At 36.5% G+C, this 17,802-nt stretch overlaps 1 pseudogene; it reads left to right on the top strand.

Moving 5' to 3' along the window:
• LOC113270987 (uncharacterized) overlaps positions 1-17,802 on the top strand; it is an 86,455-nt pseudogene that overhangs the window by 64,292 nt on the left and 4,361 nt on the right.

Here is a 17,802-nt window from a genome sequence, read left to right as displayed (position 1 = left end):
TATAGAATTCTGAGAAGATATTAATAATTGATTTGCACCTGCTATATGTCAAGTACTTTACACATATTACTTCTTATTTTTAGGACAGCCCTTCAAGTTATACAGCACCATTGCCATTTAATAGATGGGAAAAAGAAAGCTTAGAAAGGTAGACTCAGCTAGAACCTGAGTCTCTTTATTCCAAAGAGTCTTAATGCCTACTTGGGTGGTTTAGCCATTGGAGGCATTTTGGTGCTGATGCCCTTTTCCCCAACCATTTCATTTTCTGAAGCAGCTTTTGTCATAAATAATTTTTTACTTTGTAAAACCATTTTGGAATTATTAGAAGAAAGGCAGAATAATGAAACCCTCCCTTTGGTTAGGCTTTGGGTGTGTCAAATTTAATTTTTGCCAAATGAGCTGAATCAATCAATTATTGTAATAAAATCCAAGCCATAGTTTGCTTTATTTGCTAATAGCTGGATTATTGAAATATACTGATATAAGATGTAGAAGCTCAGAAAAAGGAGGCTTCTTCATTATCTATGGGCATCAAATGCCAAAATATACAGAGTTCTCCCTCCATCTCTCCCTTGATTATACAGTAACTGGTTTGTATCAGTTGGTTATTGCTATGACAATGGTGTGTAACAAACCACCCCAAAACTCAGGGACTTTAAGATAATAAGCCTTTCTTTAGGTCAGGAGTCTGTGGTTTGGCAATTTAAGCTGAATTCAGATGGATGATTCTTCTGGTCTTAAATGGGTTTATTCATATGTCTAGTGGTATGTGGTTCATAGTTGGGTGATAGGAGTGCCAAGGCCACGTGCAGCAGCAATCTCCACCATGCACGTTCTCACATTGAAGGGAGAGTAGCTAGAGAAGAGGAAAAAATAGGCAAGCATTTTAAAGCCTTTGCTTGTGTTAAGTTTTCTACTCTCCAACTAGCCTAGCCAAAGCAAGTCACAAGGCCAACCTCAGTCTACAAAGAGCAATGATATGGAAAGTTTTGATACATACAGCCACTAATGAAATCCATATATCATATTCCACACTTGTCACAAGTATTCACATCCTTCTTACACACAAAATATGCTTCCCTCAAAAGATCTCAAAAGTCTCATTTAGTCACACCATCAGGTCCAGAATTCATTATCTCATGATTTACAGTCAGGTGCTGATATGGCTCCTCAGATGAGGATTCAAATCCAATGAACTACAATGACAATTTATTGGCCATTCACGTACCTACTCACATTTAGTGATGACAGAGGGACTGGATAATTACAAAACCACTCTCTTTCAGAAAGTGAATACTATGGGAAGCACCTAGCCCAGGTACATAGTATAACAATTTACACTGGACAAATGTAGCCAGGACCCTATAACATAGGGGTAGGGAATGTTTCTTGATTATATCCCATTATGTTTCCTAAGACTGGCCCACCAGTCCATTGTTCTACATGGTCTTAACTTTATTCAAAATATTATTCTTTTTCCATTATGCTTGGTCACTTTTGAAGAGGGCATTTAAAAATATGTTTTCTTTCTTTCTTTCTTTTGAAGATTTTATTTATTTATTTGACGGAGAGAGAGACAGCCAGCGAGAGAGGGAACACAAACAGGGGGAGTGGGAGAGGAAGAAGCAGGCTCCCAGCAGAGCAGGGAACCCGATGCGGGGCTCCATCCCAGGTCCCTGGGATCAGGCCCTGAGCCAAAGGCAGATGTTAATGACTGAGTCACCAAAGCACCTCTAAAAATATGTTTTCTGAGCAACTTTTTAGCCTGCTTCTTGCTCATAAAATATTGAAGGCCCAGTGCTTTTCTGAGTTTTATATAATTCCATTCTCCTTTAATCCAGGACGGTAGCATTTTGCCCATACAACTCCCTTAAAACTTCGTGAGTTTCATAAAAATACAGTTTAAGTCCACTCCATTGGCAAGAGCCACAACCATAATTCCTTTTGAAGTCTCCCTTTCTCTAGATTTTATCCGTGTTTCTTTGGCTTCTCAGGGTGCTGCTCTGAGACAATGCTCTTAGAATTTCTTTTAGAATTTCTTTAGCTCTTAGAAATACTTTTGTCTTGTTGAGAGGGTCTATATAGCAACACCTTAATTCATTCAAAAGTCTTAACAAAGGCTGACAAACCTCTTTTGGTCTTTAGTACTAAGACCACATGTTTCTGGCAGATCCTTGGATTTGATCTTTTACTAGCCCAAGAGGGTAGAGAAAAGAAAATGAATATTTTCCAATCCACTGAGTTCTGGTATTCTCTGAATTTTACTCACAAACCATTCAGTTCCTTCTTTAATGCATCTTTTTCTATTTGCACCTTATCATATGCAGCTAGTAAGAGCCAGGTGGTATTTTCAACATTCTGCCTGGAAATATCTTTACTAAAGTATAAATGTTAATTTGGTATATTTTCTATATTCTAAGCTACCACATTTTACCAAATGCTTCACCGCTAGATAACACTGTTTGCCACTTACCCAGGCTGCTAGGGCAGATTCCTCACTATTTTTCCAGCCTCTTTATAGTATTTTCCTATTTTCCTCCCCTCACTCAACACTTTTTCCAGTCTCTCCCCACTGCTTTTCATAAAGCCAATGACACATATTTTAGATCTTTATTATAATACTTTGTTTCCAAGAACAAATTTCTGTATTTGTTATCTCCTGTGATAATAATGCCACATAACAAAATAACTCCAACTCAGGGATTTAAGTCACTAACCATTTACTTGGCATACAAGTTTGTGAGTTAATAATTTAGAATGGACTTATTTGATTCATTCTTCTGGTCTTAGTTGAGCTCACTCACAAATGTGAAGTTGGCTGGCTGTCAACCAGGGTAATAGCCATGACTGGGCCATGTGTCTCACCTTATCAGGTAGGCTGGCCTGGGAGTTTTATCATGGTGAAGGCCAAGAAAAAAAGAGAAGTGGAAATACCAAGTACTTTTTCAAACCACTGATTGCATCAAATTTTCTAACGTTTCATTGGCCAAAACAAGCTTCATGGCCATACAAAGAGTCAATATGAGAAGGCACTGCCAGATGATACTGACACCGGGAGACACAAAAAATTGGGGCCATTAATTCAATCTAAAACACTTATTATATAATTACTCAAATGTGTTAACACACTTCATCTCAGTAGGATGATAGCCATCTCCAGGAAAAGAAATTGCTATGCCTTTTTTGTTTTTGCTAAGAAAGGGTAAAAAAAAAAAAAAGTTCTTGAAATGGAACATATGGAAAAAAGAGTAATAATTCAAAGAGATGAGGACTTAGATGGATTTTTGGTATCCAGTACTTTCAGAGGTCAGGAAGGTAGTATAATTAATGAAGCCAGTGGGGATAGAAAACAATTGGCTGTGCTAGGGATACTGATGAGTTGTAAAGCGCCATGTAAAAAAGCCACTACTCTTCCAATTCCAGAAGATCATTATCACAAATATGGGCGAAGTGTTGCCAGATGTTCCATTTGTTTTAAAGAACCTGAAAATCCAGATTCTTGTGTGAAATCTCTGGCTTTTTAATTATTGGAAGCTAATTCAATGAAAAATAAAACAAACAAAATGCTGAGAAGACCATTACTCTCTGGATTCACACACACACACACACACACACACACACACACACACGTCCACAAATGCAAACTGGATCTGACCCATAGGTTGCCAGTTTGTGATCTTTGCTTTAGACCTTTGTGTATAGAGGGTCTTAAATTTTTTCCACCTTTATTGAAGTATAACTGACAAATAAAATTGTGAGATTTTGTTTTTTTAAGATTTTAGAGAGAGTGATAGAGTAGGGGGAAGGGCAGAGGGAGAGGGAGAGGGAGAGAGAGAATCTCAAGCAGACTCCCCACTGAACACTGAGCCTAACACAGGGCTTTATCTCATGACCCTGACATCATGACCCGAGCCGAAATCAAGGGTCAGATGCTCAACCAATGGAGCCACCCAGGCGCCCCTAAAATTGTGAGATTTTTAAAGTGTGCATGCAATGATTTGATCACTGTGAAAGGATTCTTGTCCATTAAGCTCATTAACACATCACCATCCATCGCCTCACATATTTACCCTTTTTTTTTTTTAACTTAGGTGGGAACATTTGAGTTCTACTCTCTTAGCAAATTTTAATTATGTAATACAACATTGTCAACTATAGTCACTATGTTACACATTAGATCCTCAGATCTTATTCATATTATAACTGAAAGTTCATAGCCTTTTACTAACCTCCCTATTTTCCACACCCCCAAACCCCTGGCAACAACTTTTCTACTTTTTTTTTTTTAAATGAGTTTGACTATTTTTTCTTTTTAAAAGAGTCTACATATAAGCAGTACCATGCAGTATTGGTCTTCCTTTGTCTGGCTTATGTCACTTACCATAATGCTCTCCAGGCTCAGTTTCTTTATACATTGATCTGTCAAAGGACACTTAGGTTGTTTCCATAACTTAGCCACTTGTGAATAATGTTGCTATGAACATGGGAGTACGGATGATAAATAGTTTTTAATTTCCAATTCAATATATCACAAATAACTAAGGTGGCAGTCAGTTGGAAATTAGCACATAATCCAGGAACTTTAAAGTTTCAATGATTCCATGTTTGCATCTAGGTATGTCTCTTGGTTTCATGATGACAATGCAAATACACAATTTATAAAGGTTCAATCTGGCCAAAGCCCAGTTCAAATTACTATAGGCTTAATGAGAATCTGACACAAGACCTGATCTTTCCTTTTAGTTTTTCCCATATATTTTTGGTTTCCAAGGATATATAGGGGTTTCTCTAAATATGCTACGTACAGTGCTGCAAAGAAGTCATTAAAGAAAAGGCTAAGCTTGATCCAGAAGACACAAATTAGGAAGTTCAGTCAAAGTAACCCTAGCTAGCGGCACCAACTATCCACATAAAAATAGCCAGTGTTTCGGTAAACCCCTTACTTTGATCTTTCCCAGTACGGTAAGGAAATAAAAAGAGTATGTGAAGATCTAGAGACATAGGAAGCTTAGTAAAAATGGCTTAGGGATGTATACTACAGCTTGGGGAATACAGTCAATAATATTGTAACAACTTTGTATGGTGACAGATGGTAACTACACTTATTGTGGTGACCATTTCATAACACATATAAATATCAAATCACTATGTTGTACACCTGAAACTAATTCAACAGTGTATGTCAATTATTCTTTAATACAAAATATCTGGAACAAATATAAATTTTGCTGCCTAGATTTAATTAAATTAAATTAATTAATTAATTTTTTATTTAGAGAGAGAGAAAGAGTGTGAGTGAGGGGAGGGGCAGAGGGAGAGAGAGTCTTAAACAAGATCCATGCCTAGCGCAGAGCCCAGTGCAGGGCTCCATCTCACTACACTGAGATCATGACCTGAGCTGAAAGCAAGAGTCAGATGCTTAACTGACTGAGCCACCCAGGCACCCTACCTAGATAGATTTTAGTAGCTATCTCATACTCTGGTATACTTGAGAAAGATAATTTACAAATCAGCAGGTACTGTGGGACTTGGACTAAAAAATAATAAGATTCTTTTGGCAATCCATTGGGCAAATGTCTCAGATAATACTGCGTTTTGTTCCATGGTGCGTTGTATTGTGTCTGCTTCTGGGTACTGCATTTGAAAAGAACAGCGCTACACTGGAGTATGTTCAGAGCAGAGTGACCAAGCTAGTGAGAAAACTAAAGTGACCTATTGCCCGTTTGCTGGGGATTAAGAGAGTTCCCAGGATGTGGGACTTTTAGTACTAAAACTAAAAAATCAAACCAAAATAAGTTGGTCACCCTGGGGAGAACTTGAAACCATGTTTTAGAAAGAAATGCTAAAGGGTTTCAGCACATTTATCCTAGAAAAGGTTTTGGAGAAGGCATGATAAATTCTTCCGAGTATACTTAAAGACTGCTATCATTTTCTTCTGTATAGCCCGAGGAAGTTATGAAGATCAATACGTAACATTACAGATTTGGGGTTAAAATAAGAAAAAACTATTTACAGTCATACCAGCCTAAAGACGGAATGGGATAGATCAAGAAGTAGACTTTGATGAAAATCCTCAAATAATGCAAAGCATTAAGTGTAAAGACGTATCAGAAATGTTGCAGAGAGGATTCAGATTTTTGAAGTATAAGAAGGGATTTGGATGATATGGCCTTTAGGGTCCCTTCCAATTGTTTTTAAGGTCTGTGATTCTTTAGGATCATAAAATATTTTGATATAAGGAAGACAAACAATTTAAGTTTGAAAATCTTACTTTTATTATCAAAAAAGCAATAGAAGAATTTTAAAATAGCAAAATAAGGAGAACCATATGGCAGAGAAGAAACCAAAATTAATCTGAGGTTGGTGCAACAAGTGTTGTAAGCTGTCAAGTCACTTTTGAAGCAGCCCCGGATAAGAGATCAGCCATGGATGAAGAAAGACCATTTTAGAAGAGAATGAGAAACAGTCACTGAGGATGGTAAAGTAATTCAAGCATTAAATTAATTCTTACATGTTTACCACAAGGATGACGAAAAATATGCCTATACTTCTGTGCCTCAAGAAAAGTGTTTAAGTCACCAGGGTGACTGAAATGCCAAGTATCCAGACAAGAACAGTGACAAGTATTAACCCTAAGTTTACCTGCACAAAATTTCTGTATCATCCAAGAGAGAAACTTTAAGCTTGTCCTTGACTCATTGTATTTGGGTTAAGTAGCACCAGGAATGGGCAAAACGGGAGTCAGAGTCATGCCCAAAATACTTCCATCTGTCTGGGACCAATCAGTTCTAGTACCCATAGGGCAGAACAGCCCTTCCCGAGATTGAATGAAAGAGAATTGGGTGAACTCCAGATCCTGAGGCACTAATACAAACCTAAATGTCATTTTCAAAACCTTGTTTTCATTAACAGTCTACTTATGTTTGCTAATTGATAACACTTTCCCACTCCTATTTCCTTCTCTATACTAACAATAAGTTTTATCTTCAAAATAATCAAGGCATGAGAGTACATTATAGTCTGCTACAAATAAAGTTACAAAGACAGAACAGGTTACACTTATTGGATACCCACTGACTGTACGGTTCTGTAGTAATTACTGTGGAGCCACAAAGAAAAAAATAGATGCCACCTGTGACTTCAATGAACTTGCAGTTCCTGGGCCAAGACGGTATACTAAGTGTTCCAATCTGCTGGGCGCTCACTAAAGGATTTGGTACTTTGGCATAGTGGAATTTGATAAATTAATTCAACCAGTCAATCAATTAGTTAAAGTGGATACTGTCCACATTTTACAGGTGAAGCAGTACAAATTGCCCATATGATAACAATATATACCTTTCTGCCCTGGCCAGTCTGAACTTAGAACTTACATCTATTGTTTTGATGTAATTTTATTTTATTTTTTTTATTTTAATGTTTTTTTATTATATTATGTTAGTCACCATACAGTACATCCCTGGTTTCTGATGTAAATTTCGATGATTCATTAGTTGCGTATAACACCCAGTGCACCATGCAATACGTGCCCTCCTTACTACCCATCACCAGCCTATCCCATTCCCCCACCCCTCCTCCCCTCTGAGGCCCTCAGTTTGTTTAAACAGCATCCTTTTTCATTCTCCAAAGCTCCCCAATTTTGATTATAAATTATATGGTCACCGCAATTATCACAGTAGTCAATGGCAGAGCTGAGAATACAATTGTGGTCTGCTGATTTCTTGTGCTCTTTTGAACATGATCTTAAATAAGATATTCTATAGTAAGAATATAACAGAAATCAATTGCTATCTTCTGAAAGTCCACTGCTAACACTACCACTTCCACACAATTACTCATTCATCTTCCTGTAAGCACTCCTGTCCCTGCGCGGCCTATGCTACCTGCTTGGTTATCCTCATATGTTCTTTATTACCTGTATAATAGCTACTACCACACAATTGAGTTTCTAGAACCTCAATATTTGCATTGTTCATGCAACCAAATCCCCGGCTTCAGGCTTTCTTGACTCTTTATTTTTTAAAGATGTTATTTATTTATTTGAGAGAGAGAAAGAGATCACAAGCAGGGGGAGTGGCAGAGGGAGAGGGAGAAGCAGGCTCTCCGCTGAGCAAGGAGCCTGATGCAGGGCTCAATCCCAGGACCCTGGGATCAAGACCTGAGCTGAAGGCAGACACTTAACCTACTGAGCCACGCAGGCGCCCCTTGACTCCTTAAAAGTACAATCAATCCATATAAGACACCCGTTTCTGTGACCATCTACTGGGTAGAAAATGATTATCAGGATCTATCCCACCTCTTAAAACCTAGAGCTCCAATCCTACTCATGTACCAAAATTCCCTTTTACTACAACTATCCTGCCATCGTTCCTGCCGAACCAACTTCAGTCTCATTGCTAGTTACTTTCTGTTCCTTGACCTACGTGATTTCTGCCAGATAATCAAACTAATTCTGGCTTCACTTTTTTTTTTTTTAAAGATTTTATTTATTTATTCGACAGAGATAGAGACAGCCAGCGAGAGAGGGAACACAGCAGGGGGAGTGGGAGAGGAAGAAGCAGGCTCATAGCGGAGGAGCCCGATGTGGGGCTCGATCCCACAACGCCGGGATCACGCCCTGAGCCGAAGGCAGACGCTTAACCGCTGTGCCACCCAGGTGCCTCAGGCTTCACTTTTTTTTCTACTCCACCTAAACTCCATGAAAAATCTCACCTGTTTCTATGACTGTTATATATATATTTAAATACCATAAAAACAGAGTCATATGTTTGTAGCCAAAGCACCTCACATAAAAACCTGGGTTATAAGGGGTACTCGATATACATATGTTGAATAAAGGAATTATGATGGGGGATTACCTACTATATGTTAAATTTCCCCTTCCAGTTCTCATAATGGAGTTCTAAGTAGCATATACAGAAAGGGCTAGTTGGTATAGCTCTGATAAGGCTATAATAATCAGTCAAATCCTCAGGGAACATCTTCCTTGGAACTACTACATGAAAATAAAATAATATCCTAATCTTTGATCAGCTATGACATTTACTATTACTTTTATGATTGGATTTTATAATATTAGTAGTTATAATTTTTTTTATTACTTTCCAGGTAATTAGCAACTTATTTAATTGTTGGCCAGTAGGTGTATAGTGGCTCCTGGCCTTTGGGCTCATGCTCTAACAGCAGGATGTCCTATAGGATTGGTCAACTTATAGAACAGTTAGCATTACATGTTCCATATAAGAGGTGCTCTATAATTCACTGATGGAGAAGCATATTTTCTCACTCACACGTGCACTGAAAAAATATGTAATTATATAAAAAGAGCCAAATGGAAACATTTTTTAAAAATTTGTTTTTAAAAAGTATATAGCATTCATCAACCAGAATTTTCAAAATATAAACACTTTCATGTAATGAAATATTTTATATATAAACATTTGACTAAAAAGACTCTGTAATAAGTAGGCCTTGTGAGATTATTTTTTACTCACCTTGAAATTTTCTTAAAGTCCGGTTTGTTTGTAGTTCTGCAACCTCTAGTCAGCTTCTTCATTAGACTTCGTAGAAAATGGCTGACTTTTCTGAAAATGGCAGACTAGTCACTTTCAGATCAATCCATTCGCTGAGGACGCCAAAAAAATCTGGATAAAACATAAAAATAACACTTTGATATAAAATAATATAATGAGGGGCGCCTGGGTGACTTAGTCAGTTAAGCATATGACTCTTGATTTCAACTTAGGTCATGATCTCAGAAACTTGAGATAGAGCCCTGTGTTGGGCTCTGCACTGGGTGTGGAGCCTATTTAAGATTCTCTCGCTCCTCTCCCTCTGTGCCCCCACCCCGTTCGTGCTCTCTCTCTCTCTCTAAAAAAAGAATAAATAGAATAATATAGTGTAATATAAATTAAATACAAATTTTAGGGGTGCTTGAGTGACTCAGCCAGCTGAGCCTCCACCTCTTGATTTTGGCTCAGGTCATGATCTCTGAGTTGTGAGATCAAGCTCCCTCTCTCTCTCTCAAAAAAAATTTAAAAAATTAAAAACTACAAATTTTAGGTCAGGATTAATAAAAGAAGATAATTCATGTAAAACATCTAAGAGTTTCAATAGGGCTTTTGAAGGGCTACACTCTGGAGTAAGGATGAACTAGTCCCCCTCATAAGGGGACTCAAACCTTCATGGATTAAGGAAATCTGGGATTGCTGGTACCTTCACTTAACTATTGGCCAGAATAAAAATTGAGTCATATTTGGAGGAAGATAACATTAAATAGCACCTCAAATTTATCTGCAATTTTGTACACAATTCTTTGGCTTTAAGTAAAATATAACCAACTATGCACATGTAAAGAAGTTGAGAAATTAAAGCAAAAATACACCCTGCTAATAGACAAACAGGAGATTTATATATTGGAGTTATCAGAAAAGAAATATAGAATAATTATGACTACTATAGTTAAAGAATTTAAAGAAAAATTTAAAAATGGTAGAAAATTACAAACTAAAAATTAAGAATCATATGGAAATTCTGGAATTTAGAGATACACTAATTTAAAGTAAGAATTCAAAAAATAGGTTTAATGATACTATACACACAAAATCCTACGGACTTTCCACCAAAAAGCTAGTAGAAGTAATAAATGAATTAATACCCAGAAATCAGTAGCATTTCTTTTTTTAAAAAAAACTTTATTTGAGAGAGAGAGCGAGTGAGAGAGAGAGAGACAAGAGAAGCAAGCTCCCCACTGAGCAACATGGGGCTCAATCCCAGGACCCTGGGATCATGACCTGAGCCAAAGGCAGACGCTTAACCAACTGAGCCACCCAGGTGCCCATCAGTAGCATTTCTATATGCTAATAACAAAATAGCAGAAAGAGAAATTAAGAAGACAACATCATTTACGAGTACACGAAAAAGAATAAAATACCTAGGAATAAACCTAACCATCAAGGTCAAAGACCTGTACTCTGTAAACTATAAAAACACTAATGAAAGAAATTGAAGATGACACAAACAAATGGAAAGATATTACGTGCTAATGGACTGGAAGAATTAATAATGTTAAAATGCTGATATTACCCAAAGCAATCTATAGATTCAATGCAATTCCTATTAAAATATCAACAGCATTTTCTAAAAACTAGAATAATACCAAAATTTGTATGGAAACCCAAAAGACCTCTAATAGCTAAAGCAATCTTGAGAAAAAAACCAAAGCTAGAGGTATCACAATTCCAGATTTCAAGACATACTACAAAGCTGTAGTAATTAAAACAGTATGGTACTAGCACAAAAGTAGATGCATAAATCAATATAACAGAATAGAGAGTCCAGAAAGAAACCCACAGTTATTTGGTCAATTAATCTATGACAAAAAGGGAAAGAATATACAATGCGGGAAAAGACAGTCTCTTGAAAAAATGGTGCTGGGAAAACTGGACAGCTACATGTAAAATAATGAAACTGGACCACCTTTTAACACCATACACAAAAACAAACTCAAAATGGATTAAAGACCTAAATGGGAGACCTGAAAACATAAAACATCATACAAGAGAGCACAGACAGTCATTTCTCTGATATTGGTTGTAGCAACATTTTCCTAGATGTGTCTCCTAAGGCAAAGGAAACAAAAGCAAAAATAAATTATTGGGACTACATCAAGATAAAAAGCTTTTACAGGAAAAAACATCCGGTGGAAAAAAGACAGTCTCTTCAATAAATGGTGCTGGGAAAACTGGACAGCTACATGCAAAAGAATGAAACTTGACCAATCTCTCACACCATACACAAAAGTAAACTCCAAATGGATGAAAGACCTCGATGTGAGACAGGAATCCATCCAAATCCTAGAGGAGAACATAGGCAGCAACCTCTATGACATCGGCCAAAGCAACCTTTTTCATGACACATCCCCAAAGGCAAGAGAAACAAAAGATAAAATGAACTTATGGGACTTCATCAAGATAAAAAGCTTCTGCACAGCCAAGGAAACAGTCAAAAAAACTAAGAGGCAGCCCACGGAATGGGAGAATATATTTGCAAATGACACTACAGATAAAGGACTGGTATCCAAGATCTACAAAGAACTTCTCAAACTCAATACATGAGAAACAAATAAACAAATCAAAAAATGGGCAGAAGATATGAATAGACACTTTTCCAAAGATGACATACAAATGGCTAACAGACACATGAAAAAATGTTCAAAATCATTAGCCATCAGGGAAATTCAAATCAAAACCACACTGAGATACCACCTTATGCCAGTTAGAATGGCAAAAATAGACAAGGCAAGAGACAACAATTGTTGGAGAGGATGTGGAGAAAGGGGATCCCTCCTACACTGTTGGTGGGAATGCAAGTTGGTACAGCCACTCTGGAAAACAGTGTGGAGGTCCCTTAAAAAGTTAAAAATTGAGCTACCCTATGACCCAGCCATTGCACTACTGGGTATTTACCCCAAAGATACAGACGTAGTGAAGAGAAGGGTCATATGCACCCCAATGTTCATAGCAGCATTGTCCACAATAGCTAAATCGTGGAAGGAGCCGAGATGCCCTTCAAGAGATGACTGGATTAAGAAGTTGTGGTCCATATATACAATGGAATATTACTCAGCTATCGGAAAGAACGAGTTCTCAACATTTGCTGCAACATGGACGGCACTGGAGGAGATAATGCTAAGTGAAATAAGTCAAGCAGAGAAAGACAATTATTATATGATTTCTCTCATCTATGGAACATGAGAACTAGGAAGATCGGTAGGGGAAGAAAGGGATAAAGAAAGGGGGGTAATCAGAAGGGGGAATGAAACATGAGAGACTATGGACTATGAGAAACAAACTGAGGGCCTCAGAGGGGAGAGGGGTGGGGGAATGGGATAGACTGGTGATGAGTAGTAAGGAGGGCATGTATTGCATGGTGCACTGGGTGTTATACGCAACTAATGAATCATCGAACCTTACATCGGAAACTGGGGATGTACTGTATGGTGACTAACAGAATATAATAAAAAATCATTTAAAAAAAAGATAAAAAGCTTTTTAGAATTTAAAAATAAATAAATGTAATTAATTAATTAATTAAAATAAATAAAAAATAAATAATATAAAATAGAAAGCTTTTGTATAGCAAAGGAAACCATCGGCAAAAGAAAAAGGCAACCTACTGAATAGCCAAGATATATGTAAATAATATATCTAATAAGGGGTTAATTTCCAAAATATATAATGAACATAATTATACAACCCAACACCAAAAAACCCGAACAATCCAACTAAAAAAAACGTGCAGAGGACCTGACTAGACATTTTTCCAAAGAAGACATACAGACGGCCAACAGACATGAAAGGATGTGCAACATCACTCATCATCAGGGAAATGCAAATCAAATCAACAGTGAGATATCACCTTACGTGTGTTAGAATGGCTAAAATAAAAAAGATAAGAAATAACAAGTGTTGACAAGGATGTGGGAAAAAAGAAACCCTCATACACTGTTGGTGGGAATTATAAATTGGTACATCCACTGTGCAAAACAGTATGACGTTTCCTCAAAAAATTAAAAATATAAATACCATGTGATCCAATAATTCCACTGTTGTCGGCTTACCCAAACAAAATGGAAACACTAACTCAAAAAGATATATGCACCCCTATGTTTATTGCAGCTTTATGTACAATAGGCAAGATATGAAAACAGCTTAAGTGTCCATCAATACACAAATGGATAAGAAAGATGTGGTGTATATATATGTGTATATATATGGGAATATTATGTAGCCATAAAAAAGGATGAAGTGACGCCATTTGAAACAACATAAATGAACCTAGAGGGTATTATGGTGAATGAAATAAATCAGACTGAGAAAGACAAATACCACATGATTTCACTCATAAGTGGAATCTAAAAAAGCCAATTAATAAATAAACAGAAAGTAGAATCAAACCTATAAATACAGAGAACAAACTAATGGTTGATGGGGGTACAGGAGGGAGTTGAGCAAAATGAGTGAGGGGCAATTAGAGATACAGGCTTCCAGTTAGGAAATAAATAGGTCATGCAAATAAAAGGCACAGGATAAGAAATATAGTCAATGATATTGTAATAGCAATGTACGGGGACACATGATAGATACACATGTGGTGAACATAGCATAATGTATATACTTGCTCAATCCTTATGTTCTACACTTGAAACAAATAAAATATTATGTGTCAACTACACTAAAAAAAAAAAAGGTTTAACAGCAGAATAGACACAACTGAAGAAAGATGTAGTTAATTGGAAATTAGAAAAAATTTCATGCCTCGAATGGCATGAAACAGGACCAACTGACTGATATCCAGGAGAAAAGGTAGTCAATAGAAACACAACCACTGGTGAACCAGATATTGAAGTTATCAGACACAGGCTTATAAAGAACTATGATGAATATCTTCAAGTACATAGACAAAAAGATGGAAAATTTCACAAATAAATAATAAAAATAATTAAATTAAAATCTTAGAAATTAAACTTTGTAAGTGAATTAAAAGTTTAAATAACCCAACGAAGAATTTTATTGACTTAACAGCAGATCATACATAGTAGAACTGATGAATATTCGACTGGAAGATAGGTCAGCAAAGAGTGTACAGAGTAAAGCATAGGGAGGAAAAGATGAAAAATATAAAAGATCTATTATATGTGTAAATGGAATCTAAGAAGAAGAGAAGAGAGAGAATAGATCAGAAGAATATTTGGAACAACTTCAGCCAGGAGTTTTCCAAAAGTGATGAATACAATCAACCATAGATAAGAGCGTATCAAGGAAGCCCAAGCAGTGTATATGTGTATATATATGTATTTATGTATATATACATATGTGTGCGTGTGTGTGTACACAAACCACATGATAATAATTCTAATAGCTATTTTTTTCTAGGAAAGACTAAAGGAAGAATAAAATAGTTCTTTAAAAGACTGAAAGCAAATAACTACAAACTCACCACACCATTTACAATGAAAATATTTTCATACATGCAGGCAAAATAAAGTATCTTCAGACAAAAAAAAAGCTAAAAGAACGAATTATTAGCAAATCTGCACTAAAAGACATACTAAAAAGGAAATATTTATGGGAGAGAAATGATCTAAGGTAGAAAGAAGTATAGTAATGCAGGAAAGAATGACAACTCCTAAAAAGGTAAATTTAAATGGATATTGACAATTTAAAGTACTAGTAATGCTATATTATATGGTTTTAAATAAGCATAAAATAAAAATTCTTGGCAACGATGTGACAAAATGTAAGAGGAAAATTAATAGAGGTAAAGTATTGAAAGATCCTTATATATTTGGGAACTAATAAACACTAATTTATATTACACTCTAATGAGACAAGGATGCATTTGTAATCTCTAGGGTGACCATTAAACAATATTAAGTGATTAATTACCAACAGGGTAATAAAGGACATAATAATTTTTAAAAACCACTTAATTCAAAAGGATCCAAGGCAGGGGAAAGAGAGGAATATAGTCAATATAGGCCCAAAGGAAGTACATGGTAAATTGGTAGATATAAACCCCATACGTCCGTAATGACATTAAATAAAAATGACTAAAGACTTCAAATAAAAGACAAATATTACCAGACTAACAATGAAAAGAAAATCCAAACACATGTGCTTACCAAAGATATACCTTAAATATAAGGAAATATAAAATCTGAAAGTAAAGATTATAAAAGACACACCACGCATACAATTAAGACAAAGGACGCTAATGTAGCTATATTAATACCTGAGACTTTAAGGGAAGATGGTAGAGAGGAGAGGAGACAAAGAGGCAAATTTCATAATGACAAAATGTCACCTCAATGGGAAGGAATAATTCTAAATCTACATATAACCAATAATATAGTTAAATAATGTATAAAGCATATATTGGCAAAGGGGAAAATATATGAACCCACAATCAGATTAGGAAATCTTAAGACATCTCTCTCACTGAATGACACAACAATCAAACAAAAAAATTAGTGAGGCTACAGAAGGTAGAAACAAATTGTTTTAGTCTGGGTCTTTCCTGGAAGCAGATCTGGAAATAAGGATTTAAACGCTAGTAACTGATTTGGGAGGGCCAGGGAATGCTGGTAGTGGACTGGGAAATTGTTCAAGAAAAGCAGGCTACTTCTACCTGCTACTGTGGGCAATGGGGCTAATTCTTATCAGTCATCACTGAGAAACAGTTTTAAAAAAATTCTGGGGTGCCTGGGTGGCTCAGTCACTTAAGCGTCCCACTCTTGATTTTGGCTCAGGTCATGACCTCAGGGTTTCAAGACTGAGCCCCATATCCAGCTCCATACGCAGCGAGGAGTCTTGTTTGTCCCTCTCCCTCCCCCGCTTATACTCTCTCACAATCTCTACAATAAATAAATAAATAAATAAATAAATAAATAAATAAGTCTTTTTAAAAAAATTCCTCAGTATTATCCCAAACAAGGGGTAACAGACCTGGAATATTTATACACCTACCTACAAGACTCATCAGTTAAGGGCTGCTTTTAAGGGGTATAAATCTCTAGCACTTCTGACCTACAACGTGCGTGTGGGTAGCATGAACTTCCGCCATTTTGGAAAAGCCCTCAGTCACAGAGTTGTAAGTTGCTGGCAATTTGAAGTAAGCCAGAGCACATGGTAGTGTCCCAAGAATATGTGTGAGGTACCCACAGCATCTGCTACAACAATTTAAAAAAATGACCTAATTGACATTTATAGAACACTGAACTGAAAAACTGTAGCACACACATGATTTCCAAGTGCCCATGGAACATTTATCAAAAGAGACCATATGCTGAGTCATAAAGCAAGTCTCAACAAATTTTAAATGATTAAAATCATACTGAAAACGCTCACTGACCACAGTGAAATTAAACTAGAATTTAACAACAAAACGATAGAGAAATCCACAAGCGTGTGTAAGAATGTGAAAACAAAAACAAAAACTGATGTTATCCAATGTGGCTAAGAAGGCCTCTTGGGGTAGAAAAATGCATGCCAAGACAGGGGAATCAGTCAGACAAGAAGGGTAGTAAAAAAACACGTTCCATACAGAGGTAATAATATGCGTGAAGGCCATAGAAGTCAGGAAAGGCTTCCTGAAGGAGGTGTCTTGAAATGGGCTTTCAAAGATTACTAAGATTTGGTGACACAGAAGAAAAGAAATAAAAGGACACTGTAGGCAGAAAGAATAATAAGTAAAATAGTAATAAACACAACACGTTGGTATTAATGACCTTACTGAAATTTAGATTCTTTGTGGGGTAGCCACAGGGAATTAAATTGGAGGTGGAATGGATCAGATAATGGTGTGGAGGGCTCAGATTTTAGATATGGCTCCACACATAAGAGATGCCCGTGTATATACCTATGTAGCAAGCTTCCTTTATAAGGGAAGCTTCAGTAGAGCGTCATTTAAAAACCTTAATTTACCCACAGAGATATTAAAAGCCACTGAGTAAATCTATCCTTTTAATAGCACATGTAAAAGGGGTCCACCTCCTGTTCCAGGGAAGGCACTCTTCTGTTTAGTAGATAGTGTAACAGCAGGTTGCTATCAAGTCCAATGTTATTTAGTAACAGATTGTTACAGGAGAACAATCTAATTCAGCCCATTCTTGGTCTTCCAGCAGTCCAGCAGTAATGGACTGTTTCGGTTCATTGAATATTCTGTATATTTGCCACACAAACACAGAGGGTTTAGCAACATTACAAGATGTTAGCACAACTCAAGTCACTTAATACAGAT

This window comes from Ursus arctos, chromosome X, assembly GCF_023065955.2.
Source record: "Ursus arctos isolate Adak ecotype North America chromosome X, UrsArc2.0, whole genome shotgun sequence".
Classification (NCBI taxonomy): domain Eukaryota; kingdom Metazoa; phylum Chordata; class Mammalia; order Carnivora; family Ursidae; genus Ursus; species Ursus arctos.
This window is presented reverse-complemented; position numbering and strand designations above follow the sequence as displayed.